General features: G+C 40.3%; 1 protein-coding gene across 7 annotated transcripts in view; it reads left to right on the forward strand.

The window, feature by feature from the left end:
• The first annotated feature begins 2,143 nt into the window (after positions 1–2,143).
• LOC125451944 (zinc fingers and homeoboxes protein 2-like) overlaps positions 2,144–26,463 on the forward strand; it is a 92,195-nt gene continuing 67,875 nt past the window's right edge. For 5 of the 7 annotated variants that reach the window (XM_048529719.2, XM_048529721.2, XM_048529718.2 and 2 more), the window contains exon 1: positions 2,144–2,601. The gene's annotated coding sequence lies outside the window, so the exon portion shown is untranslated. Of the gene's footprint in view, positions 2,602–2,649; positions 2,708–8,702; positions 8,808–26,463 lie in introns of those variants that run through there. The other 2 variants (XM_048529720.2, XM_059645944.1) reach the window with 2 other exon arrangements.

The raw sequence follows: 26,463 nt of genomic DNA on the forward strand, positions 1-26,463 counted from the left end.
TAAGTCAAAGACATTTCTAATGGCATATTTCTAATACTTAAACAAAGAAAAGGGATCATGTCCCTTTAAATATTTCCATTACGCCACCTTCTTGACCAGATATAGAAGAGCAGGAGAGTGTCACTGTGAGGCTGGTTGGAACTGCACGCCTGCTGTATGGAGTTGCAGATATGTGTCATTTCCTCTCTGTCAGATGAAATCCCCTGTGTATGCATATGTGAGTGTTTCTTTAACTACAGGGCTTTCCCTAGCTGTAGATCTCACTCCAATCCTTCATCAGGAAAAGCCTTGATGTCAGATTCAATGAGCACATTGAGCAAGAGCTGTAGGAATAAAAGGCCACTTGGCTCTTGCAGTTCAGTGAACTGATAAGTTTACCCATCAGACAGAAATTAGTTGCTGCAATGCTGCACAAAATCTTGGGGCATCTTTAAGGTGTTCTTTGTTTCTTTTTCTGTTGTTGGATTAGATGAGATCTCAAATATCCACATTAGTATATCTCCCATCCTGCAGAAAATGTACCTGTTATAAATGTCAAATGCTTTCTTTTCCTCAATCTTAAACTGAAACGAAACACTTTATTTTCACATTACATATGCTAATTCCAAATCTAAGACGGAGGTCGAGAAATGAAAGGGGAATGAACTTCCCTAGTTTATCCAATACTTTGGGGCACTGTTTACTTTAATCATTCCTGTTACAAATTTAGTAGTATTAAAGCCATTATTGTAACAATACGGTGATTATCATAATACCTTAACCCTAATTTTTATTAACATTGTAAACTGATGTATAAATGTGCAATGGGTAAAATGATAGTTGAATTAAATACAAAGTTTATTATTATGTCATATTTCTTTATTCTATCCACTTGAGAATGCTGTAGCTGGAAACAATAAGACAGCTGTGGCTTAGATTGTAATATTCTTGTTTTGGAGACTGAGATGGTGGGTGCAAACCTCATTCAAGGATTTCAGCACAAATATAACTATGTGGATACTCCAATGTACTCAGAGAGGGACCATTTTTCAAAATGCAGGTGGCTTAAAACTGACTGACCTCTCGGTGGATATAAAAGATCCTGGAGTATTATTTTGAAGAGACATGCAGTTTTTTTTAAATCAGCCTGCTCAGACCGTCATCACACACCTCCAGAGCAGATAGGACTTGAACTCAGGGTTCAGACGTAGGGATGCTATCACTGCAACACAAGAGTCCCTAGTTAATGCTGAAATACTAGCCAATATTTATACCTCAATCAACACTGAATACATTAAAAATATTACTTGGTTTTATCACTTTGATAGAAGCTGTTTTGGGTAAATTGGCTTGTGGCAATTCATCCAGGACAAAAATGATCTTTCAAACAAAGAATCAAACAGCTGTGAAATGCTTCTGTAACAACATAGGACCTCGAAGCTGGACCAGGCCATTTAACATCTGACTCTGTTTTGCCATTCACTAATTCATGCCCAATGATTTTGACTCCACTTTCCTGTCTGTCCCATGACTTTTAATTTCTATTTAAAACCACCTAACTCAGCTTTGATTAAAGTTACTTTTTCAGCCTCAGCTGCTTTATAGGGCAATGGTTTTCACAGATGCACCACCCGTTGAGAGAAAACAAGGTCACTTCCATCTTAAAGTAAGACCTTTCATAATGTTGGGAAAGGAAAATATAAATGAATTTTTAATAAACAATATTGCGCAGGGCTTGGTATATCATTTGGGTTCAAAAATGATCATGGTGAATATTTGTTAAAACACTAGTCAAACCTTCGAGGTAACAATGGCGACAGGACCTGGGATGAGCACAAGAACACAAGAAATAGCACAGTGGACCACATGGTCAGTTGAGTCTGTTCTGCCATTCATTATGATCATGGGTGATCTTTGGCATCAACTTCACTTTGCTGTGCGTATCCGTTGACAACCCTCAAATCTGTCTAGCCTGGCCCTTAATGTGTCCCAACAACCATCTGGGGTCGAGAATTCCAAATTTCACAACCCTTTGAAAGAAATAACTTCTCATTTCATTCGTTGCTTGCCCCCTTAAATTCCCTGGGCGGCAGAAGCAATCTCTCAGCATTCAACCCGTCCAGCCACTCAGAACCTGGAGTACTTCATTCCACGAGATCGCCTCTCATTCTTGCAAATTCGACAGAATAAAGCAGAAAAAGAACATAAGGCCAACTTTGTTGGCTGCCTATCGCAGGGCAAAACCTATCGTCCCAGGATGGGAGCAGATCACTTTAGTTTTTCATCATTGGTTGTGCTACAGGAAGGATCCGGCACACGTGGTGGACAAGAGTTCAGTGGAGGAGAGAGCTGAGTGACTTGGACAGAACAAACTTGTGCACATAAAGAGAATAAAAGCGCTTTTGGTATCGTATGCAAATAGTGCTTGCTGACGTTTGCGATCATGTGCTTTGGCGGATCTGCCCCTCTCGAGGTTTCTCTCTGCCTCCAAGCTGGGCTTTGCTACATTTTGCTGCTGGATCCATTGTAGCTAAGAAAGAGTTACAGAGTAGCGGCGGCTCAGCTCTGAATATCCCCTCAACACAGCGGTAGCGGCGGTGGGAGCAGCAGCAGGAGGAGCAGGTAAAGAGATTTTTAACCCCCTCCCTCCCTCCCTTCTTCCACACAAGACTGCACCTCAACCCAGACAGTGAGGAATAAAATGCAACTTAAACATGTCTCCCATGTCGTAAGTAGAGCGAAACATGGCGGCTATGCCTTTTACCCCCCCCCCCCCACTCCTGTCAGCTGTTGTTTCATTAAAAACAAAAACAAATGTTTCTTCTTTTTCTAAGGGGGTGTAGGTTTTATTTTTCTTTCATCTTGTCTTGTATTTTCCGGGGAAATGTCCTTTTATTCTGTCAGCCAGCGTTTTCTCCTCCCACCCACCCCCCCCCATAAAAAAACAAAGTGGAAGATTAACAGTGAGGGTTTTGAGGGAACCTGTGACCGTGGTGTCGCCGATTTGGTTTGGCCGCAGAAGAGAAAATGCGCGATCTGACCAGGGCCAAGGGGGCGAGACTGGTGGAGATCTGGCGGGGGACTTGGTGGGGAAAGGGGAGTTGGCGTAATCGGCCGGCGGCTTGGGACTGGGGGGGGGTTGTGTGTGTGTGTGTGGTGGATTTGCTGTAGGTTTGGGAGGGGTGAGGAATGTGTGTCCCAGAGAGTGGTGAGAATTAGGCGGAGATTCGGCGGTTTGTTGTGGGGTAGGTGGGTGGCGGCGTAGCATTTGGCGGGCAGCTTGGTGGTGAGGTGAGGGTGTTGGGGCTAATAATAATGATGCTAGTTGATGGGGAGCCGTTTATTCCGATGCACTATTTTCATCCTCTCTCTCTCTCTCTCTCTCTTTTCTGTTTCTTGGCTTTTAAAATAAATAATCCTGATTGCAGATCACGGGCCTCGATTAGGCAAGAGATAGATGTTTTGGTGGTGAGTCCTTTAATTTTGGACCATGTACCACCTTGAATTTGAAACTTGTTAGGGAGATCAGGCTTTTGTTTGCTCTAGTGCGTGCCTGATTTAAATTTCCCAAACTTCAGTTTAAAGAGACAGCATCCCTTCATACTCTAACTGTACTGGGTGGCATATAAACAACTCTCTCCTCCCTTCAACAACATGAAAATCACCACTTGCTCACTTCTGTATCTGTGTGGTGAACGTCGTCAACTGCGTTCAATGATGGAAAATAAGTTGCATACTTAAAACTCTAAGTGTAGTCATAGCTATCTTTTCTGGCCCATACATGCAACTGTTAGTCACCTATGTTGTATGTTCCTCTGCAATGGTTTAAAACTGTTTTCTGTGGAATCTTGAAAATATGCTTATGCCTATGTGCATGTGTTAATGAGCATGAGAGCTGATGGCTTTAAAACTTGTTGAGCCTTTTGGCATGCTTGTGATCAGAGAAAAGAGCAGTGTTCATCAGCCAATATCAGTGCTTTGCAAGTCTGGTTTTAAAGATGACTGAAACAGTTTATTTTGCTAAAAGTGTGTGTACAGAAACAGTTTTAAAATTTACTGAGTCCTTCATAAAAACAACATAGTGGAAGTGGGGAGACTTGGTTAGTATAGTAATATGCAGACTGTTTTCTGAGAATTCTAAAAAATCAAACGAATGCCACAGCGATAGAGTACTTTTGTATTTACCTGCTTATATAGTTTAAAGTTTCAGCAGCTCAAGGTTGTTATACAACAAGAGTTGCACACAGCACCACTAACAAACAGTCGACGAGAGCAAAACTATTGTAAAATCATGAACATGCAGAACAAAAACTTGTATCATATCAGGGCAGCACAGTGGCTCAGTGGTTAGCACTGCTGCCTCACAGCGCCAGGGACCCGGGTTCATTTCCACCCTCGAACGACTGTCTGTGTGGAGTTTGCACACACTCCCCGTGTCTGTGTGGATTTCCTCCGCTTACCCCAGTTTCTTCCCACAGTCCAAAGATGTGCAGGTTAGGTGGATTGGCCATGCTAAATTGCCTGTCGTGTTCAGGGGTCTGTAGATTAGGTGGGTTATAGGGGGATGGGTTTGGGTGGGATTTTCCAAGCGCCAGTGTAGACTTGTTGGGTTGAAGGACCTGTTTCCACACTGTAGGGATTCTATGATCCAATGATTCAGTGTCCCATCTGCAGAATTTTTTTTATGGACCATCCCTTCTACCCTGTTATTTGGCAATGAATAATAACTCCCCCAGTGCAGGGAGCATTGTGTAAATATTAATGTTGAATTTACAGTGTTTTCTTGGCCTTTTTGAGGTGCAATCCTGCCAAAATTAATTTCTGCTTTAAGAAAAAGCCCTGCGTGTTTTTGCAGAATAAAATTAATTTAAAAAATATGTTGTGATCCTTGGTTACGTTTTGGAAGAGGCCTGAAAACCTTGGAACTGAACCAGCATGAAGAGCAACAGTCAGAAATTTCCCTGGCTTTATTCCCCCTGTTTTTACACAGAAATGGATGAAATGTACTGACACCCACGTTACATGAATGAGCACAAAGGTTGTCAGGGTGGCTATTTGCAATGTGTTGAATTAAGGTTTTGCTGTACGTTTTTAAATAAAAACATGTATTTGTTTTTGATTTTGAAGATGCAGGGTTTCTAATGAATGTTGAATATGACTATGTATTACATATGATTTAATTGGATGATTCCTCTTCCTAAGGGACTGAATTAAGAATGTTAAATGAAACTAAGAAGGGTTCAATTAAAAGGCAGATGTGGACAGGCCTAACATTGAGACCCATACAGAGAAATTTCAAATGCTGCTTTTTTTCACATTGGTCTTTTTTTTGTCGGGGGTTTAAAGAAAGGAGAAATGAATCAACCAATGAGTGATGAGGCGGTCCAGTGGAGTTCTAACCTCGTGGTCGGGGTCATGGATGCAGAAAATCAAATGAATGCCATTGCAATAAAGACCAATTGTATTTTCCTGCTTTATATAGTTTCAAGTTTTAGCAATTCAAGATTGTGAAACAACAATAGCTTCACACAACAGAACAGAATAGATACAAAATTCTTAAAATTGTTCTATTTCTGACCTTGTTGTGGTGCACAATAGCAAAATCTGACTTTCAGCAGTCAAAATAAAATTTTGTCATTCATTTGGTGAAGCATATTTTGCCGGTGCCTTCAATAATTCGTAGATAAAAATACATCTTGTGATTCAAGGAACTACAGTATTCTGAATACTAAATGCTAGGTGAAGATGTCTGCTGTTTTGCTGCTTTGAAAAAAAAATCAGTTTTTCCACTCAAATTAGTAGTTGTGACCAAATATGTGAATTTTACGTCAGTTGAGGATTTCTGGTATGTTAGATGTCATGACTGTTAATTTGCACATTACAAGTAACCATTCACTTCTGATTAGGGTAATCTGCACTTAAAGTACCCATCTTGTATTTACACTATTTGCAGTCCCTTATCAGTTTGTATGATGGGTAGTGTTAGATTACCAGTTAAACTTGTGCAGTGCTTTCCTTGATCTTTGTTTCGAAAATGGATTAAATTAACGCTCTGTATTGGTTTTATTGGCATTATGCTGTACTGTTTTTATTAATCACTGCCAGTGTTTACAGAGAGAATTTTATTATCGGTTGGCTGTGTGTTCACAGGATGAATGTGCCACTGTGTGATTTGGGTTTGGTTCAGGTTCTGGTCGAAATAAATGTGTAGATTTCTGGGACAGCAGCAAGGCACCTTGTTACTCTGTAATCTGTCACTTACATGTTTACTGTTGTTTGGGTATTATTAGCTTTATTATATTTTGTAGTGACAGTCAAAAATTCTGAACAGTGAAATTGGGGATTATTGTATGCATTCAGATCTGGTTGACTCATTGATGGAATGGCGAGTGGAATGAAACCAAAACAACATTTTAAGATTGTGAGGCTGCCTCTCTTCCTTCTTTACTCTGGTATAATTTTTAAAAAAGCCGTGATTATGTCATTTTGCAAAAGGAAAGTTGTTTCTTAGTGAATGTAGCACCTTTCAACTTCTGAAACATCAATGATTTTAAAAGAAGGCGGTAACATTTGTTCCTTTATTTCTGATGCTTGTGACTGACACTCCTTTTCTGAAGTGGGACAAATGTGCATGAATTTAGTGGAGTTCAAAAAGAGTTGGGGTGCTGATGCCATTGCTTTTGCAAAATCTGGAAATCCAAGCTCTGAAGAACAGATTTTGTGGCCATTCCAGCCACACTGTAAACATGATCACAACTGTTTATCTCTGAATGAAAGCTGAGAGCTAATATTTCACTACTTTTTCAGATAACTCTGCTATTTCTCATCAGTGCACTCGTTATTTCAGAGACCTGTTTTGTGGATTTTCATTTTAGTATTTTGTATCCAGTGAGACTAAAAACAATGCCATTCCCCTTGCCCTACAATCTCCACTTTATACAGATGCTTGTGGGTGGCCATCATCTCCTAAGGCTTTCTAAAATATATATTTGCAAAATATAAACATTCTAATGTTCCTAATAATTGAGAGGATAACTGACTAGTCATGGCAATCTGGATGTAGTTGTCTTTGATAAAAGCACATCCAAGACTGAATGCATCTCTCACTGTATTTAGTTATAGAATTTGAATTTGTTTTACTTTTGTTCTTTCACTGTGTAAGCATGGTGACTTTCTTCATATCTACCTTTTTTAATTTATAAAAGTCAGTATAAGAAACAGCCAGAAAGATCTTTGCAGAGGATTTGTGATCAAATATTTTGTGGTTTTAGTTTAAACACTGGAAAAGCTCTCCGCTTTTTGCTCTCTTTTTTGTTTAAAATGTGTTTACTAGTTTCTCTTTTCCTGTCTGCCCAGTATAAATATTTGTTTCACTGCATCCACTGCGTCTCAGCCATAACAGGCAGGTGTCTTTTTTTTTCTCCCACCTCATTGGCACTACCGTGGATGAATCCTCACCATCACTATCCTGCGAGTCACCATCGGCCAGAACATTGGCTCAAGAAGCTCAACACCATCACTCAGGACAAAGCAGACTGCTTGATTGGCCTCATGTTGCTACTTTAAAGTGTTTTTCCCTGCACCAGTGAAACACAGCAATAGATATGCAATGCACCAAGCCTCCTTCAATACCACTTTCCAAACATGCAAACTCAACCACCTGGATGCACGAGCAGTGGGTGAATGGGAACACCAAGGTACCCCCAATTTATACACTGTCCTTACTTGGAAGCATATTAGCTGTTCCTTCCACGTTGTTTCAAAATCCTGGCTGTTTCTAACTGTGTCCGCTCACTGCAGCAGTTCAAGGCATCACCTGTTTCTTCAGAGTCAGCAGAGCTGTGATGCATCCACCCTGTGAAAGAACGCTTTTTTAAAAAAAAAACACTGCTGACTTCTTCTGTTTCATTCTATCCGTTTATTGGTTTCACAGCTTTACATCTGTGTAAATTTAGAAAAATATTCTGCGCTACTTTTAAGTTTTTCTGCAGTCACCTATTTGATACAGAAAATGGTTGGGCCTTTGGATACTTCATTTGCACCTTAATTTGTATCAGTAAGAACTGTCAACTTCCATTAGTTCTCAAAGATGCACACTGGTGTGGAAACCTTTTTATTGCATAATTTACATAAAGAATATTGGAGATTTAACAGAAGCCAGAGCTACCCCTTCATAAAACATTTAATCAGATACCATCACCATCACCATCATCATATAAGTTCAGAATCTTTCACAGTTTTGCTGGAGAAGAAGTCCAAAAGAACATTCAGTTTTCCTGTGATGAGCATGGAGTTATTTTGAAGGCTGATGAGTGAGAAGTATATAACGTGCGATAGGTTGTGTGAGTTTGGATAGTTTCAAATTACCGTGCATTTATTGTTGCCTTGACAACAGTCACACTAAAGTTTTGCCACTAGTGCTTTTATTTTTCGAGTGACAAGCTGCACAATGTTTTAATATCAGATTGCCTAAATAATGCCTTTTGGACAATTTGCTAAGTGTTATTAGCTCTCAATGTTCTGTGCTCACAATATTGGTCAAGCATGGCCCCAGCTGAACCCGCTTGTTTCAATAATTTAATGCACTGTAAAGGGTTATTATATTTTGTTCTTTTGAAAGCTGGCATTGTGCTCACAAGCTTATCTCCTGGCTTGCCTTTTTATCACTTTTTGTATTTCAAATTTATTTTTGCTACCTCACATTTTAGACCTTTTACTCACAGGATTTGTGTGGAACGTCTGTAACAAAAATTCAAAATCTGATTGCTTTTGTGCTGAGAGAGAGAGACGGATGTAGAATAGATTTCTTCTTTCCCTGCAGAAGTGATGTAAGTACTCAACTATCAAGTCAATTAAACAGCTACTTCTGAGAAACATTTTTTGCAGCATTTAGAAAGCAATTTAATTCTGATCGGCCTGTGAATTGCTGTGTTTTTAAAGAGGCCTGTTCGAGACATGACTATTAACAGTAACGTTCAGAAAGAGGACTATTTACCATTGTTGGCTTTAAGTCACCAACATACTTAGGAATGGACCTCCTTCATGGTGTTGCTCATATAAGGACTAATTCATGAAACAGTACAATGTGTAACTTTTTTTCTCTCACTCCGGCTAAACATGAACGCTGTAACTTGGTCTGCCTTTTTTTTGGTTACAATCTTTCATGGCGTTCGGGTTTCACTGGCATATGCAACATTTGTTGTCCATTCTTTAATTGCCCTTGAGATGATAGTCATGAACTGTTGTAATCCATCTGATTTCAAGTCCACTAAGAAAGGTCTGCCGGGATCTTATTCCCACAATACTGAAGGATTTACAATATAGTTCAAAATCGAGATGTTGCGTGGCTTGGAGCAGAATTTGCAGGTGGTGTTATTCCTGCACATCTTTTCCTGCTTGACGATAGATGTTGAGAGTTTGGAAATGACTTGCTGCAGTCTATCATGTGAATAGCACACATTGTTAGAGTTGTGCATTGGTGAAAGATTTGAATAATGAACTTGGTGAGTGGGTGCTAATCAAGTGAACTGGTTCGTTCTGAATGGTGATGAGCTTCTTGATGGCACTACACCTATTCAGGCAAGTGCAGAGCACTTAATTTGTGCACTTAATTTGTGATGTGCCTTTTGGATAATGGACTGGCTTTCAGGAGTTAGGATGGGAGTTATTTGACAATGAATTCCCAGTCTGTCTGCTGCTGTATGTGACTAGTCCAGTTCAGTTCTTGGTCAGTAATAATCTCTGGATGTTAATGGCGCGGAATTTAGTAATGTCGTGCTATTGACTGTCAAGTGAAGATGGTTAGATTTTCTCTTAAAGAAGATGGTGTTTTTGATGTACAAATTTAACTTCATTCATTATCCAAGCTTGAATGCTATCCAGGTCCTCCTGCATAAAGACAAAGACTAAGCCAATATGTAATGAGTTGCAAATGGTGCTGAATGTTGTGGAATCATCAGCGAATATCCCTCCTTCAGACCTTATTTATGAGGGAAGAATCATTTGAAGGAGCAGAAAATGGTTGAGTTGCAAACGCTACCTTGGGGGTTTTGGATTAATTTGCAAAATGTCTTTGGCATAATTATCTTCAACAAAAATGAAGCTTACACTAACATGTTCGGATTATCAACTGAACCATGAATTAATGAAAAGCATGCCACAGCTTTTAGCAGGATCTGGGTGACAACCCAATTTGGCTGTATCCGATAATGGAACAGGTTCAATGGGCTGAACGGCCTAATTCTTCTCCTGTCTTCTATGGTCTGTGGTCTTGTGCTTCCAAGCAATAAAGTAATGACCATCTTTATAAAGAAAAAGCACAGTCATCTTCCCCAGTATTCAATAGACCAGTCATCATCAACATTAACCACTTTGGGTAAGGAGTGGGAGGAACACACCTCTGCTCAGTTTAATTAGACCAGTTGCATTCAGACAGTGGTTAAGGAACTCTGAGTGCTCACCTCATTGCCTCTCTACCATTTGAGTTCTTTATTCCTGACTTCTCACCAGTTAATTTGTTATTCCTTTTCCTATCAAGGCATTATCCAACACCAAGCAGTTCTGCCACCTGGCCCCAATGCCACTGAATATCAGTTCCTTCTACCACTAGTATGATGTGGCAGTGATATGTATAATCTATAATGTATGATACAACACGTACCAAAGTTACATATGTTTTCCTGTGATCTTTACTACTAAGAAGGAGAAAGAGTAACAATGCTCAGGTTTCCAGCCACATCTCACTCTCTGCCCTGATTTGGGCACTTGTAATTGCCATTCCTTTGGGTCATTAATGCACTTTCATTTTCTTCTGAACACCACTGTGAGTGTACTACCATTTAACTCAGTGCAGCAACTCGCCTTCTTGGGACAGCAGGGATGGGTGATAAACGGTGTTCTTTATAAAACTATGGCTAACTATAACTTGAAACAAATGATGATAAACCAACATTCCACAGCACAAAGTGATGTTAGAGGTCAGAAATTGACCTATTTTCATTGCATTTTGCCACTATCATCTCATTTGTCACTTGAGCATTAGGCATCTTGGTTAAAAGGCATTCATTTCAAAGACGATGAAATTAATGTAGTTTATTTTCGGTCAAATTCTGTAAACCAACATTTTGTTCAGAATTGAGATTTTCTATTTTGGTATTAATGCTTTTTAAGATAATGCAAGTTGCCAGATATTTATAATGTTGAGGAATTATGTTTTTCAGAACAGATATATTAAAGTTAAAAACGTGGTGTTCTGAAGAACAAAGAAATAAATATTCTTGCGTGGTGGTATAAGTTGTGCTATTTCAAAGATATTGCTCTTTCTGTATTTTCTTACCTTGCAATTCAAATTGCCCAACTGCACTGATTTTTATTTTTTCTTTTCATTGTCACTCAAGTTTAAATTTATAAAGTCTGCTTATACATAAGACTTTTTTTCATTTAATAGAATGTACCAGAGAGCCTTGCAGGGACATCGTAAAACACAATTTTATATCCATCCATAAACATGTTATTACAGGTAACCAAAAGCTGGTCAAAGAGGTAGGATAAAGATGCCCCCTAAAAGAGTAGAGAAAGCAAAGCGAGAGGGAATTACAGAGCGTTGCCTGCAGGCACTTGAAGGCATGGCCCCAGTGGTGAAATGATTAAACTCGGTGCTTGACAAAACCAGCGTTGGGTGAATGTGGACAACTTTTGAGTGTCATGAGGCTGGAGGGACAAGGGATAGCTGAGGCTTCAGGGACTTAAGAACTCCGAGGTGAGAATTTTAAAATAGATCAGTTGCTTAACCGGGAGTCAGCGTAGGTCAGTGAGCAGAAGGATGATTGGTGAATAAGAGTTTGGGGAATTTCAAAATGGTCTTTGATGACATGAAGTTTGCAGAGGATGGAGTGTGAGAGTCTAACCTGGAGTGCGTTGGAATGGTTTAAACCTAGAAGTAACCAACACATTGATATGGGTCCCAATGGCAGATACAGTGGGGAAGGGACAGGGGTCTGTGTCAACAGTGTCATGGAGATTGAAACTGGTGACCACTTTAACAGAACATTATCATTCACTGAAAACAGCAATTTATTTTACTCCTTTTTGTGACAGTGTGTTTTGACACATTATGGTGAATCTCAGGTGGAGTGTGCCTATGAGTCTTTATTTCCCTTAATATTGAGCTTCCATTTCAGAGATGTTAAACGTTTTAAGTTGAGCATATCAGGAAAAGAGGTGAATAATGAAGAAACACAGACCAATTCAATACACTTAATGGTAAAGTCCTGGGGAGTGTTGCTGAACAGACATCTTGGAGTGCAGGCTCATAATTCCTTGAAAGTGGAGTCGCAGGTAGATAGGGTAGTGAAGAAGGCATTTGGTGCGCTTTCCTTTATTGGCCAGTGCACTGAACGCAGGAGTTGGAAGGTCATGTGGCACCAACATGACATTAGTTAGGCCACTTTTGGAATACTGCTTGCAGTTCTAGTCTGTCTCCCTCCTATACGAACGATGTTGTTGAACTTGAAAGGGTTTGGAAAAGATTCACAAGGGTGTTGCCAGGGTTGGAAGGTTTGGCCTACAGGGAGAGGCTGGAACGGCTGGGATATTTTGCCTGGAGTGTAGAGATTTATAAAATAATGAGCCAAGGTCTTTTCCCCCGGTTGGGGGAGTGAAAAACTGGAAGGCATAGTTTAAAGTGAGGGGAAAGATTTAAAAGACACCTAAGGGTACAACCTGTTCACACAGAAGTGTTGCGTGTATAGAATAAAATGCCAGAGGAAGTGATGGAGGCAGAAACAGTTACAACATCTAAAAGGCCCCTGGGTGGGTATATGAATAGCAAGAGTTTAGAGGGATTGGGGCCAAATGTGGACAAATGAGAGTAGATTAATTTAGGATATCTGCTCAGTATGGATGAGTTGGACTGAAGGATGTGTTTCTGCGCTGTGCAGCACTATGACTCGATAAATTTACAATTTTAGTATTCCAACAATGGTCAGAGATTAGAAATATGCCTTAAATCTGGAGCATGGAATAATCTGTTCAGATGCTGGATAATCAGTATTTATTGATAGCAAAATCCATAGGAATAGGCTTCTAAAGAAAAGATTATCAATTTTTTAAAAAATTTAGCACGTGGAAATCTCTGAAGCCAAATTCTAGCCTTATTCATTGGGTTTAAGATGTTTTATTACTACTTAGTCTGTAGAAGAGACACTCTGTGGTAACGCAGCATTATACATTTCATCTGCCCACATGCTCACGAGGGGGCTGCACTGTAGCCACAATGGTAGACATTGACTGCACAGGGGACCAGCTTGTCCTGAACCTGTTTAATAAAGTTGCCCCTCACCATGGTAGTTCAGAGCCTGCTGTTTGGTATATTATGTTTGCCCCCAGAAACTTGATTCCTGTGAGATAGTAAGAACTGCCGATGCTGGAGTCAGAAACAACAGTGTGGAGTTAGAGGAACATTGCAGGCCAGACAGTATCAGAGGAGCAGGAAGTTGACATTTCGGCTCAGGATCCTTCTTCAGAAATACTGTGTTTCCCATTCCCATTCAGGAATACTACTCCATTTGAGGCACCGACATAGAAAGTGAATACTAAATGGATTTAGTAGTTCATCGTGGGTGAGCTGCGGATTGGAGATTTCAGGCAGTTTGTATGTTTTTATCTGTTGGCGGAAGTGTGGGGGAGTGGTGATGTTTTCAAACACAGGAAACCATGGGCAGTATGTTGAATGGGGGGGGTTCAAGTTATGATGTGCATTGTTGCATTCATTTTGAGTGTCATCAAAATGTATTTGATAACATGCATCAGAACAGATACTCTGCAATCTGCTGCGGAATGTGAATGAGGAAGCGTTGAGTTCAGGAATGTTGTGTCAGCTACATTCCCTGTAGATTGACTGAGTTTGGTTACTGTCTTGTTTCTGATTTTTGACATTTTTGCTTTCTTCCGATATTCCTGGTGGGGCAATACGGTCAGCCCCAAAAATGTTAGGTTGGGATCGTGCTTTAGTCTCTGACATCCATGTGGATTTGTGATTTTTTTTTTGGGATTGGCATTGCAGAGATGGAATTTGCAGTATATGAATTTAGCGGTATTCAGTGTGAAATATCGTGTGTAACAGTGGACTGGCAACTTTGTAATATCTTCACTAAGGATCAACAAAAGTGAAGGCATGTGGCATTAGGTGTAATCTTGTGACTCAACTTCATGAATAAGAGTGAGACAGTTAAGATAAAAGAAGCATATTCATTGAAGGAATACAAAGTATGATACTCCCTTGGGATCAGTACTGGAACCTCGGCATTTTTTGTGATATTTCTGCAACTCCTTGGGCTTGCAATGCTCCGTGGGCTTGTCTTAACTCCCATGTAGTTTCTGGACGATGCTCAGAATGGGAGATGGCACAAAGTAAGAAGACATAAGATGTGCAAACAGGAAAAAGAAGTCAGAAAGGACAACTACATTAAAGGATTGGGCGAAACAGTGGTAGATGAAGTTCACGGTGAGTTCTTTCACTTGGTCTCTATAAAAGGTTATCAGAATATCCTTGTGAGAAATGAGGAAGTGTGGAAATTGAGGGAGATTTTGTGTGTTCTTGTAAGAAGTCACTGAAAATTAGAGGATATTTTCAAAACGTTAATAGGACTTTTTTGCAAGGGGCTTTGAATAGAAAGGGTAGAAAATGATGTTTCAGCATCAACCTTCAACAGACCCCACAACAGCACTGCTTTCCTTTCTGTGTACTACAGCTCCGGAAGAGTATTTTGGCTTTGAAAGGGATATCGGTCTTGCCAGAAACATACTGGGGCTTGCAAGGTTAAATTGAGGACAGGTTGCTTCAACCTAGCTTGTGATTGATTCAGTTTAAAAGGTTTGAGGGAGGATATTATAAAGTTGGCTAAATGATTTGAGTTTGTGAATGACAATGGCACATCATCAATCATTTAAAATTAGAAACCGGTTGTTTGGCCATTTTTAACAAAAATCTCCCATCGTACTGTTCTTTCTCTTTGCTTTCTGCCCCCACCCAGTTGAAATCTTCATGTTAGGTTTTGGATATCAAATGAAATGCATGAATGGAAGGTAAATATAGTGATGATATGGTTAATTCCCCTTGGCCTGCCTTAAAATGCTCAATGGCCTACTGCCTTTCTTATCCCTGACATGTCCTCCTCATTCTCTTGCCCAAAGACTAAAAGACAGAAGAGGAACCAACCGTTAAAAGTACTAGGGTGGAAAAAAAAACATGCAGCATAAGAGTTCTAATTTATAATCACTCTTCTTTCAACTGTGACAGTTTGAGGGATGGTGCGCCGTGTAAACAAAAAGAATACTTAGCCGTGCGTGACCTTTTGCACAGTAACAGAATGTTCTGTCTTGAGCGGTCCTGTCTTTTTTACAATAATTTACAGATATATGCTTACTTCCAATAAGAAGGACTTCTATTTCTGATGCTGATTGTCAGGAATTAATCAACAATTAAGTGTATAACAGAGATTCAAAACAGATAAATACAAAACAACAGTGAAGATTTTCTGGCCAGAATGGTTATGGCAGAAAATCTAATTTTAGATGTCAAAGCTATAAAATTTTAATATGATCTATTTCTACATTCATAACAGTGCTCATCTTTACTCTCTTGCCCAGTTGCTCAGCTGTTGAAACCCTCATCCATGCCTTTATTTTCTCGACTTGACTATTTTAATGCATTCCTAGTTGTGAACTTGAAATTATCCAACAAGTTGATGCTCTAACATATCAAATGCTGTTCGTCCATCGGTCCTTTCCTCACTTGCCTATCATGGATCGCAGTGTATAATTTGATAATTTGAAAAGTACTCCCAACTATAGGGTTGACGTGCAGGTTATAAACTGTGAATCTGTGGTGTTGGTACGGGGGATCCATTCCAAATCATTGGGCATAAAATGTGAGGCTGGATGAACACAGGCCCAGCAGCATCTCAGGAGTACAAAAGCTGACGTTTCGGGCCTAGACCCTTCATCAGAGAGGGGGATGGGGTGAGGGTTCTGGAATAAATAGGGAGAGAGGGGGAGGCGGACCGAAGATGCAGAGAAAAGAAGATAGGTGGAGAGGAGAGTATAGGTAGGGAGGGGATAGGTCAGTCCAGGGAAGACGGACAGGTCAAGGAGGTGGGATGAGGTTAGTAGGTAGGAGATGGAGAACAGGTTAGGGAGGCAGAGTCCCCCTAACCTGTTCTTCCTCTCACCTATCCCTTCCTCCCACCCCAAGCCGCACCTCCATTTCCTACCTACTAACCTCATCCCACCTCCTTGACCTGTCCGTCTTCCCTGGACTGACCTATCCCCTCCCTACCTCCCCACCTATACTCTCCTCTCCACCTATCTTCTTTTCTCTCCATCTTCGGTCCGCCTCCCCCTCTCTCCCTATTTATTCCAGAACCCTCACCCCATCCCCCTCTCTGAAGGGTCTAGGCCTGAAACGTCAGCTTTTGCGCTCCTGAGATGCTGCTGGGCCTGCTGTGTTCATCCAGCCTCACATTTTATTATCTTGGATTCTTCAGCATCTGCAGTTCCCATTATCACCAATTCATTGGTCACCAGGTGTAGTCTATTCTGTGGGCTTGTCTTAACTCCCATGTAGTTTCTGGACAATGCCACCCATTTTGCCTCCTTGATCCTGTGTGCCAACTTATAACCATATATGTGTATCTCTGAGATGAATATTGGTTGAGGGGTGATCAACTTAGACATTGAGTAAATGTCTAAATATGTGTTATAGAACATAGAACATAGAACGTAGAACAGTACAGCACAGAACAGGCCCTTCAGCCCACAATGTTGTGCCGACTTGACTGAGGAAATCTAATACATAATGATTAATGGTGCATTAGCTCTTAGTTAAATAGTGCATCGATTTAAAATTCTTCATCCTTGCATTCAAGCCCCTCCCCTGGCCTTGGGATCTTGATAGTTGTTTAACCTCCTCCAACTTTGGAACCTATTTGTGCTCTTCTAATTTTGGAATCCTAAACATCCTTGATTTAAATTGATCCATTACTGCTGCCTTGAGTTGTCTGGGCCCAATCTCTGGAATTCCCTGCCTTAACCACCCTGTGTTTTTACTGCTTTCTCCCTTGAGACACTTCTTCAAAGCATATCTCTTTAAAACCTACCAAGCTTTGGGAGGTCATCTGTCCTAATATTGTCTTTTTTGCCTTGATGTCATTATTTATTTTATTATGTCTCTGTGGACTGTTTTGAAATGTCTTATTGTTTTTAAGGTGCTATGTTAATGCAAGTTGTGGTGAACTTGGAACTGCTGTCTGAAATGAAGCTTTTCATATAAGCAGTACCAATGCTCTTTAACATTACTGGAAAGGAAAGGAACCAAAATCAGTTTCGATATTTGAAATGTGAAGTCAGCCTTTGAAAGATACCATTGTGCTTCTTGGTCAGAGATTCATTAATTATAGGCCTGACAGCTTTTTCCTTCCATGTGTATGTCCTTTTATTGTGGGTGGAATCATTTATTTCCTGTTTTAATGTTCCTAACTGCAATGTCATTTCTTTTTAAATAGTGCAAATAAAAATAGCAGCAAAACATCAGGTTGAGGTTGTTAAATGTTGGAGCAGCTGCTGAGCTGATGCTGAAACTGTATAGTAATGAACTCCCTGTTCCCTAGAGGGAATGTGAGCTATTTAATTGGTGGGTTTATTGAAATTGTCATGAATTAAAATGGTTACTAGGTTGAAACCAACTAAACAGTTTGCAATTTAAATTTCAATTGACAAGGCAGTTTTAGTTTTTGTCCGTTCTTTTTGGTTAATGATCAGTTTTGTATTTGCCCTGTGATTGCAGGCAAATGGTAGGATGTAATACTCGAGGGCAAACTGTCAATTTATTCATCTTTACACTTTTAAACCCCAAAGCCAAATATTCGTAACCTTTGGTTCTGAAGAAGGCTCACCAGACCCAAAACGGTAACACTGATTTCTCACCGCAGATACTGCTGGAGAGATGCTAAGATTTTCCAGTAATTTCTGATTTTGTTTTTGTACATAATGTCATAATTGCTATTTCTTGTACAGCCAGTTGCAGCCCAAATTTCACTTGCCTGTTAGTAGTTAACCTGATTTGGTTCAGTACCTGAAGTGTCCTGTCAATCTTTAATTAACTCCTATGCACTCAGCATGTGCACTCATGAAAATTAGATTTTAGCTCATTATTTTTCCGATCATCCTTAAACCCAGCGATGTTGCAAATTCGCTGTTACTAAATGCAAATTTGTTATCTCGAAATATGAGGTTATCATATATTTTTAAATTTAATTTTTAATATAGTTGTAGCATCTCAGCTGGAACATTCTCATTTAATGAGATGACTTTTTTAAAAAATAGTATTGATTTTTCACAGGCTTTGTAGACCAATTGCAGAGTGATTAATTTTTTTTAAACAGCCTACTTACTAGGGATTGGTATCACTTTTATGATCCATCACAATCGGTTTCAAGGAGATTTGAGTTGGAAGTCCAGATATGTCATAATTTTAACTATTCACGATATTTCAACCAAAAAGACAAACTGAACACTGACCTATATACCCAGAGGAATTAGATGACGGGTAGAAGTAATGTTTCAGCTTGACAACAAAAACTAAGATTTCTGTTAGCCAAAGGTATTAAACCATATGGCGAAATGGTTGCATGTGGACCAAAGTTATAGATCTGTCATAATCTTGTATGGTGTAAGATTTTACTGCACACTTAGACCTGTTGGCGATTCAGATTTCTCTGCTATAAACCTACTCAGTTTCTGAAAAGACAAGCTCTCACCAAAGTTCTCGCTTTCTTTTCCCCTTCTAAAAATATTGCCTGCTCCCCTCTTAACTGGGGTTTAGTTCCACAGACTCAGTCCAATAGTTTGTCTGCTGTCCTTATTAATAAATAAGAACAAGAGTAGGCTGTTCGGCCCCTCAAGCCTGTGCAGCCACTGAATTAGATCATGACTAATCTGACACACCTTACATCCACTTTTGGGCTCTTTCCCTGTAACCCTTGATTCTCCTACTGATCAAGAATCTTTCTCTCTCTCAGCCTGAAATACATACAAGGACTCTGCCCCAACAGTTCTCTTTAGCAAGGTTTTCCAAAGACACTCTCCCCTATGAGAGAAGAAATTCTTCCTCGTGTCAGTCTTAAATTGGGGTGCTTTATTCTGAGAGGATGCACTCTGGTCCTCCACTCAAGCTCCTTAAGAATCCTTTGTTTCAATGAGATCACCTTCATTCTCCTAAACTCCTCCAGTGAGTAGAGTTCCAACCTGCTTCGCATTTGCTTGTAAGGCAGTCTCTCCATACCAGAGATTATCCTAGTGAGCTTTCTTTGAACTGCCCACAGTGAAATGGTATTGTTCCTTTTAAATAAGGGAACCAAAACTGCACTCAGTACTCCAGATATCATCTTCACTTCCGTAGTTGCAGTAGGGCTTCCCTACTCTTTTATATCCAACCCCTCAAAATAGGGGCCAACATTCTATTAGCCTTCCAGATTACCTGCTGCACCAGTGTGCTAGCTTTCTGTGTTTCAAGTACAAGTGCCCCAAGTGCCTTTGTGTTGCAGCTTTTTGTTCTTCCTTCAACAATAATGAACAATTTCACAGTTTCCCATTTCATGCTCCAAATTTTTGCCAATTTTACTTAACCTGCCAATATCACTGTAAGCTGTCTGTATCCCTGTAACAATTTGCTTTTCCACCTATTTTAGTGTCATCTACAATATTGGCTGGAGTACATTCATTTCCTTCCTTCGAGTCATTGATAGATCTTGTAAACAGTTGTGGTCGCAGCACTGATCCTCGTGGAACCCCACTGGTCACAGGTCACAGACCTGAAAAAGAACCCCTTCTGCCCACTCTCTGTTCTCTGCCCATGAGTCAATTATCTATCCATGCCAGTATACTACCAATTGTGGGTCCTGATGTAGAGAATTTGGATGTTAATCTGTAAAATCAGTTCCTGCCTTGTCCGTTGCACCTATTCAGAGTGGCTAAATGAGCATAGTAACCGTAACGTATTTCCCTCTTAATGCTCAGGTGGTAATAAGGCAAAAAGCAAACCATAGAGGGATTAGTCAAGAGTAGACTAAACATTTACACGAAACTTCCTGGACATTCAGCTCCAGTACATTCTGGATAATGATTTAACTTTTCAGCTACATCTCTACCACATGTAGCTGAAAAGTTTACATCTGTATTAGCCACTGTAAATATTAGGTGCCAGAGTACTATACTGCATGATTTGGTTTCAGTATAGAGCACTGTGTAAAGAAGGGGATCCCAAAATGTTTTTTATTCTATGTTAAACATTGAAATCCTGCACAATATTACAGGTGGTGCGCACAATCTGCTATTCAAACATGAAGTCTTGAGGCATATTTCCTGTAGCAGTTCTATTAATTCCATCCTGTCTCTTTATTTCCCTTTTATGTACATAAAAACTGTTTGTCATGAATCTGTTGCTGAACTGTACCGGCACGTCGGTAAATGGTTTTTTTTGGGCTTCATTCATCCTCAAAGACCTGCTTCACCCGACTTCAGTGGAGGAGGTCAGTGAGGGGGGAAAAGGAGAACCCATGAATTCACCCACTCTAGATAGAAGCTTCAGTCTCTTCTGATTGTTAGGGTAAGCATGCTTGGCTAGCCTCCACAGGCTGAATACAGCACAGGTCAATAATCCATGCTAGCTGCTTGCCTATTGACAAAAGTTATGTCACAGGGCAGGAAATGGAGGTTACTCCAAAGATCAACTTCCGTTTTAGTCCCAAAGTTAGTGTAACCATTTGGCTTTGTCTGTATGCTCCCAGGTGTTCCTCAAAGTGTCACTTGTTCATTTGCTCTCTCAGCTCACCATTACTTTCTCTCCTCCCTGCCATTGGCAGAAAATGTCTGACTTTGGTGAAATTATTGAGTCGTGACTGTAAATCAGTTTTGTATTACACGTTAAGCAATTTAACCAAGTCAGACAGTTAGTTTGCTGTAGATGGTTAGCCATTCAGAAATGACCAGGCCATTGGTGCCAATAATGTTCAAGGTTGCTTACTGATTTACAATGTCAAGATAGTTCAATTCAGTCCCCAGTTAGAATGTTTTTAAAATTCCATGTCATTTTTTTTGTCTTGAAAAATAGTTTGGTGTGTTCAGTCACCATGTTGATACCTCTAATAATGACCTATACTTAAATACAAAGAAACAAGGAGCAATTAATAATCACAAACTTAGAAAATCTATGGGTTGCCCACGCTCCTGTCTCAAAAATATATCTTTATTATAGGCCTGATTAATGAAAACATCAGATCTCTTGCTATCCTAGTGGCCTCTGAGTTTTATCTGTTTTAATGAAAAAAAAAGAAATTTCAAATTCCAGGCATGAAGAGCTTCATGTGCTGGTTCTGCAATTTAAAAAAAAATCTTTTTGGGCTGAAACTTAACTTTGCTAAGTGTGTAGTTGTTGTGTTAGGCTTTTGCAGCGTTTTGTGCTGCAAGGCACAGTGCTGTATTTTACCAAATTTACTTCGTTCGCTACCTACCCCCACCCCTGCGGCATTCTCCTTGAGTCTGATTCAGGCATCTCTTTCCATATTCCATCACGGAATATCTCACCACTCAGATATCCCAAAATTGACAAGTATCCTGGGCTCTGTGCCATCTTTAAAAGGCCATTGTGCAGGAGCACACCAACAGTCGGTCCACAGCTGCCCTGCATAGTTCCACAGAAATTTGTCTGTCCACTTTTGCAGGCATAGTCAGGAGCCCTTGTGGCACAGGGTGGTGCACAATTGGGACTTCTTTCCCCCAGGATCAGCAGTGAAGGCCATGGCGCCAGGCTACTGTACTCTGTGCTGCTGTATCTACCTCCCACCATGCACTACCATTCTAACTATTACCTGCACCATCTTCCATTGCTGAAGATGCCTGCACTGAAAGTAACAGCTATGCAACGCATTTCATTTCCCTCTATACCTGCCAATACATTCCAAGAGGGAAAACAGCTCAAAATAGGGCAGTAAGAATCAAGACAGAGTGTGTACTGCTTGATCTTCAGCTCCTTGCCCTTTGCTGACTTAACCATCTCAAGTGGCTCACTGGCTGCATTAAGCCCCTAGACGAGTATTGGAGACTGCCCTTAACTCTCTGTATTGGCAGCCCTGAGAAAAGGCTATCTCCTCTGACTGTAGATTGCTGACCATGAGGGCGAACATCCGCACTTTGTAACTCCACTAAACAATATAGCAGTATTAAGAGCCTGGTATCTCTGGCTGAGGGGATGCTGTGGTCATCTATGTAGGCTTAGAGTAACAGGATGCTATGAGAGTAGCGAACAGGCTCGTGGTACAATTTGTTCCAGGCTATGGGCTTATAATGACAGTTGCTGTTGTGCCCCAAGGTGCAATATTGAAATGTCTGAGCATGCTGTAAGTGAATTGGAAATGTGCCACGAGGTTTGGTAGAGGCTGGCACATGTCAGATGCCACTGTCTGTAGATAAAGGGAATGTGCCCTGAGATGTCAGACCCTAGTATCCTACATGGAGCTCCTTGGCAAATAGTGAGTTGAAATTGCCTGGTAACCACTCAATGTCTTTGTCAAGAATTCTCAATGTCTAGCTTGTTCGGTGCACTTGGTAAGCTAGGGAGCTGAGTGAGTTGTGTCATTAATAAAGGTTTTAACAAACTCTAGTCCTCTTAACTGGCAACTTACTGATGCCTAGTGAGAACCTCACTATTGCTTGACAAATGTGCAAAAGCCGTAGCAAGTTGCTCTGGACAGCTAATGAGCAGAGTGAGAAAGTAGAACCAATAAACGTAGTGTATTTAGATTTCTGGAAAGCATTCAATATGATGACACTTTTGTTTGAAAAGTTGTAACTAATGGACGATCCCACGGATCGGATCTAGAACATCAATTATTTACCATCCATATTTAATAATGGCGTTGCAAGGAGAGAATTTGCTGGCTCGGATGGTTTGAGATGCAGAGTAAAGCCAACAGTCAATTCAGTTCTTGTAGGCTGAGGTTACCATGGGGAACACTCTTCCTTAACCTCTCCCCTCACCTAAGGTGTGGTGACCCTCCCAGTTAAACCACCTTCAGTCATATTCTACTAATAGGAGAGTAGTCCTGTTGTCCAGTGGGTCTCTGGTGACTTTACCACCTCTCCCCTCGTTGTTATAATAAAGGTAGGGTGTAATATATCTAAACTTACTGATGATACAAAAAATAGGTGGGAGAGTGTGTTATGATGAAGATATAAAGAATTGGCAGGGGGATTATAGATTGGTTAAGTGCAAAAACTTGGCTGGTGGAGTTTAATATGGAAAATTGTGAGGTCATGCACTGTGATAGTTTTTTTTGATTCTCCTATCATTTCAGTACACAGAGACTTTGTAAAAAGAGTGCAACATGAGGGATCAGTGTGGCTTGTGCATTAAGCACAAGATATTGGTATGCAGATGCAGTAAGTAATTAAGAAGGTAAATGGAATTTTCAGGTATATTTAGTGGGTTGGAGTTTTAAAATAGGCAAGTCTGTTACAACTGCATTGAATGTTGGTCAGGCTGTGTATAGCGTATGGTTTTGGTCCCCATATTTAGGAATGGATGTACAGGCATTGGAGGTAGTTCACAAGAGATTCACTAGGCTAATTCTTGGGATGAAGGGCTTCACTTATCAGAAAAGCACTAAATAGGTTAGGCCTTCTTCACTCAATAGAATTTAGAAGGGTGATCTTATTGAAACATACAAGATTCTGAGAGAGCTTCGCGGGTTAGATGGTGAGAATAGGAGGAATCTTGAAATAGAGTCCAGAGTTACAGAATAAACGGAAACTGATTTAAAACTGAGACATGAAGGAATTTCTTTTTCCCCAAGAAGGCAGTGATGTTTTGAATTCTTTATTCTGAGAGTTATTAAAATAAATTAGATCACTGCATGTATTTAAAGGTAGTTACTTGTAATGTAATATCGAGGAATGTAGGGCTGCGAAGAGTTGGCATGAAAGAGGAATTGAGGTCTGGTGCAGATCAGGCATGTTCATGTAGAAAGGAAGAGCAGGTTTGAGGGACTGAATGGCCTACTCCTTTTTCATATTTGATATGTTCTGTATTTCACTTATTCTTACAATGTTGCAATAGGCTTCACTGGACTTCTTGCCTGATTCTGCCAAAGATTTCACCAGAGCTCAACTAGCTTAGGCGCCAGAAAGATTTTACCCTTAGTCTTTTGCCAGGTGTGGGTTATGCTGGCATAGCTAGAGAATTACAGTCTCTGAAAATGTAGTGCTGCGTCACTCACTTGAATTTCACAATTCTCTGTGGCAGTGATGAGCAGCAGATCAAGAAGTCCAGGATTTTGACCTGCTGTCAATGAAGGAACACAATTAAAATTGTATTTGTGGAAAGTACACATTTTGTTGAAGCTTCTCACCTTGCACACAGTGCAGTTGGAACTCATAGCCATTGTGTAAATCCATGTTCATTCAACTTAATGAGCTGAGCATTTTGCACGGTTTTAATGACAGTGTAGACCCAAATAGAAAGTGCTGCAGTGTAATCCTTGCTAGGCTGCATTCTTGCAAGCATCCTTGTTTGATCCTGTGAAAAGCATGTCATCAATGAAATGGCATGTAACTTCTTACCCCTTGCATATTTCTAATATGTTTGCTGTTTTTGAATCTATATCTGTGTGTGAGAATTTCCTTTTATGTCTTAATGGACTCTATTCTGCACTAAAATATATATGTTTGAAAATGGAACAGTCGAATGAGCTCCTTTTCCTTGCTGCTCTGGTTGTGAAATCAGCTGGAGGTTCTCTACTGCAAACCAACTTTCACTTCTCAATATACACATGAGATTCGTACAGCTTCATATGCGAGAACATAGATTTTTGACAATAGACACTGGAGTAGGCCATTTGGCCCTTGGAGCCAGCACCACCATTCATTGTGATCATGGCTGATCATCCACAATCAGTATCCTGTTCCTGCCTTATCCCCGTAACCCTTGATTCCACTAATGACAATTTTTTTAATGACATAATTGTAAATAGTGCCTGATCCATTTGTTTGCCATTCAAATGCTGAAATAAGGTGCATCAAAACCATCAAAGTGTGGAACTGGATGAACACAGACCAAGCAGCATCTCAGGAGCACAAAAGCTGATGTTTCGGGCCTAGATCCTTCATCAGAAAAGGGGGATGGGGAGACGGTTCTGAAATATATAGGGAGAGAGGGAGAGGCAGATCGAAGATGGATAGAGGAGAAGCTAGGTGGAGAGGATTACAAGAGAGTTGCAGTGGGAGAGAGATCCCCTGAGGTTTGTCCGGAGGGAGGAGGGTAACTTCTTCAGGTTAGGCATCCCTAAGATGATGAGATCATTTCTTTCTGCATATCATGCAAACTCATTTATGGCTCTAAAATGGTCACTTCTATCCTGAAAAGTGCCCAGATTACCTTGAATTACCCTAGAACATCAATGTAAATCAAACTCTTAAGCAACAGGGAAAACTAGCTGTTCCATTCTACTGGCAAAGTTAGCAAATGAAATCACCCTCGTCTTACCAGACCAATAAGGATATGCTGTTCATTAGAGAAATACATCGGTGGTGGTTTAATCTGAGGGGCACCATCCTACAGGCAAGGGGAGAGCTTAATAAGGAGAGTCTTTCATGGTATTGTTACTTGGCGTGGGAATCGAACGCACGCTCACTCAGCTTGTATTGCAAACCAGCCATCCAATCAACTGAGTGAGCCAGATCAGCATCACAAGATGTGTTTGTCATTAAATGTGTACTGACATCATGCTAATTTTTTTTTGAGAAATGTTCTGCTATCTCCTAAATGAGTAAAGCGACAAACAAATTTCAGTGCTGGTGTGACACCAAGCTGTGAATGCTGTATGTCCCAAAGACTGGTAGATTGCATCAGGCAGAATATCCCTTTGTTCACAGCAAGCAAGGTACCAATTGAACCTGACAAGCGCATACTTGCAAAACTCTCAAAATAATATACAACGATAGATGTGATTCTGCAACTGGACAACATTTGATGGATATTCCTGGGTGTACAAAGCAAAACGCTTAGGATTGGCAGGCTCACACTCTGTGTCCTGGAAGCTACATATGTGAATAAACAGGCCCCTGTTCAGATACTGCATCTATATTACTCTGCAAAATAGGCGACAGCTGTTTTCTGGGTGATTTCTCTGAGCAATACCCTGACTATTCAGAGTCAACAAGTAAACTGCCAGTCATTGTTAATTGCTGTTTTGCATCTAATAACATCCCCCCGCAGCACTATAAATATCAGTTTTCCTTGAGCTGTTCTTACAAATTATCCTGATGAGTACAAGATGAAAATCTTCAAGAAAATGTCTTTTTATTCAGCAAAACTTAAGTTCTGTACTAACAAATGACTATAAAAGAAAAATGTGTAATCAGATTGGGGTTTGC

The sequence above is a fragment of the Stegostoma tigrinum genome, chromosome 5, assembly GCF_030684315.1.
Source record: "Stegostoma tigrinum isolate sSteTig4 chromosome 5, sSteTig4.hap1, whole genome shotgun sequence".
NCBI classification, from domain to species: Eukaryota; Metazoa; Chordata; class Chondrichthyes; order Orectolobiformes; family Stegostomatidae; genus Stegostoma; species Stegostoma tigrinum.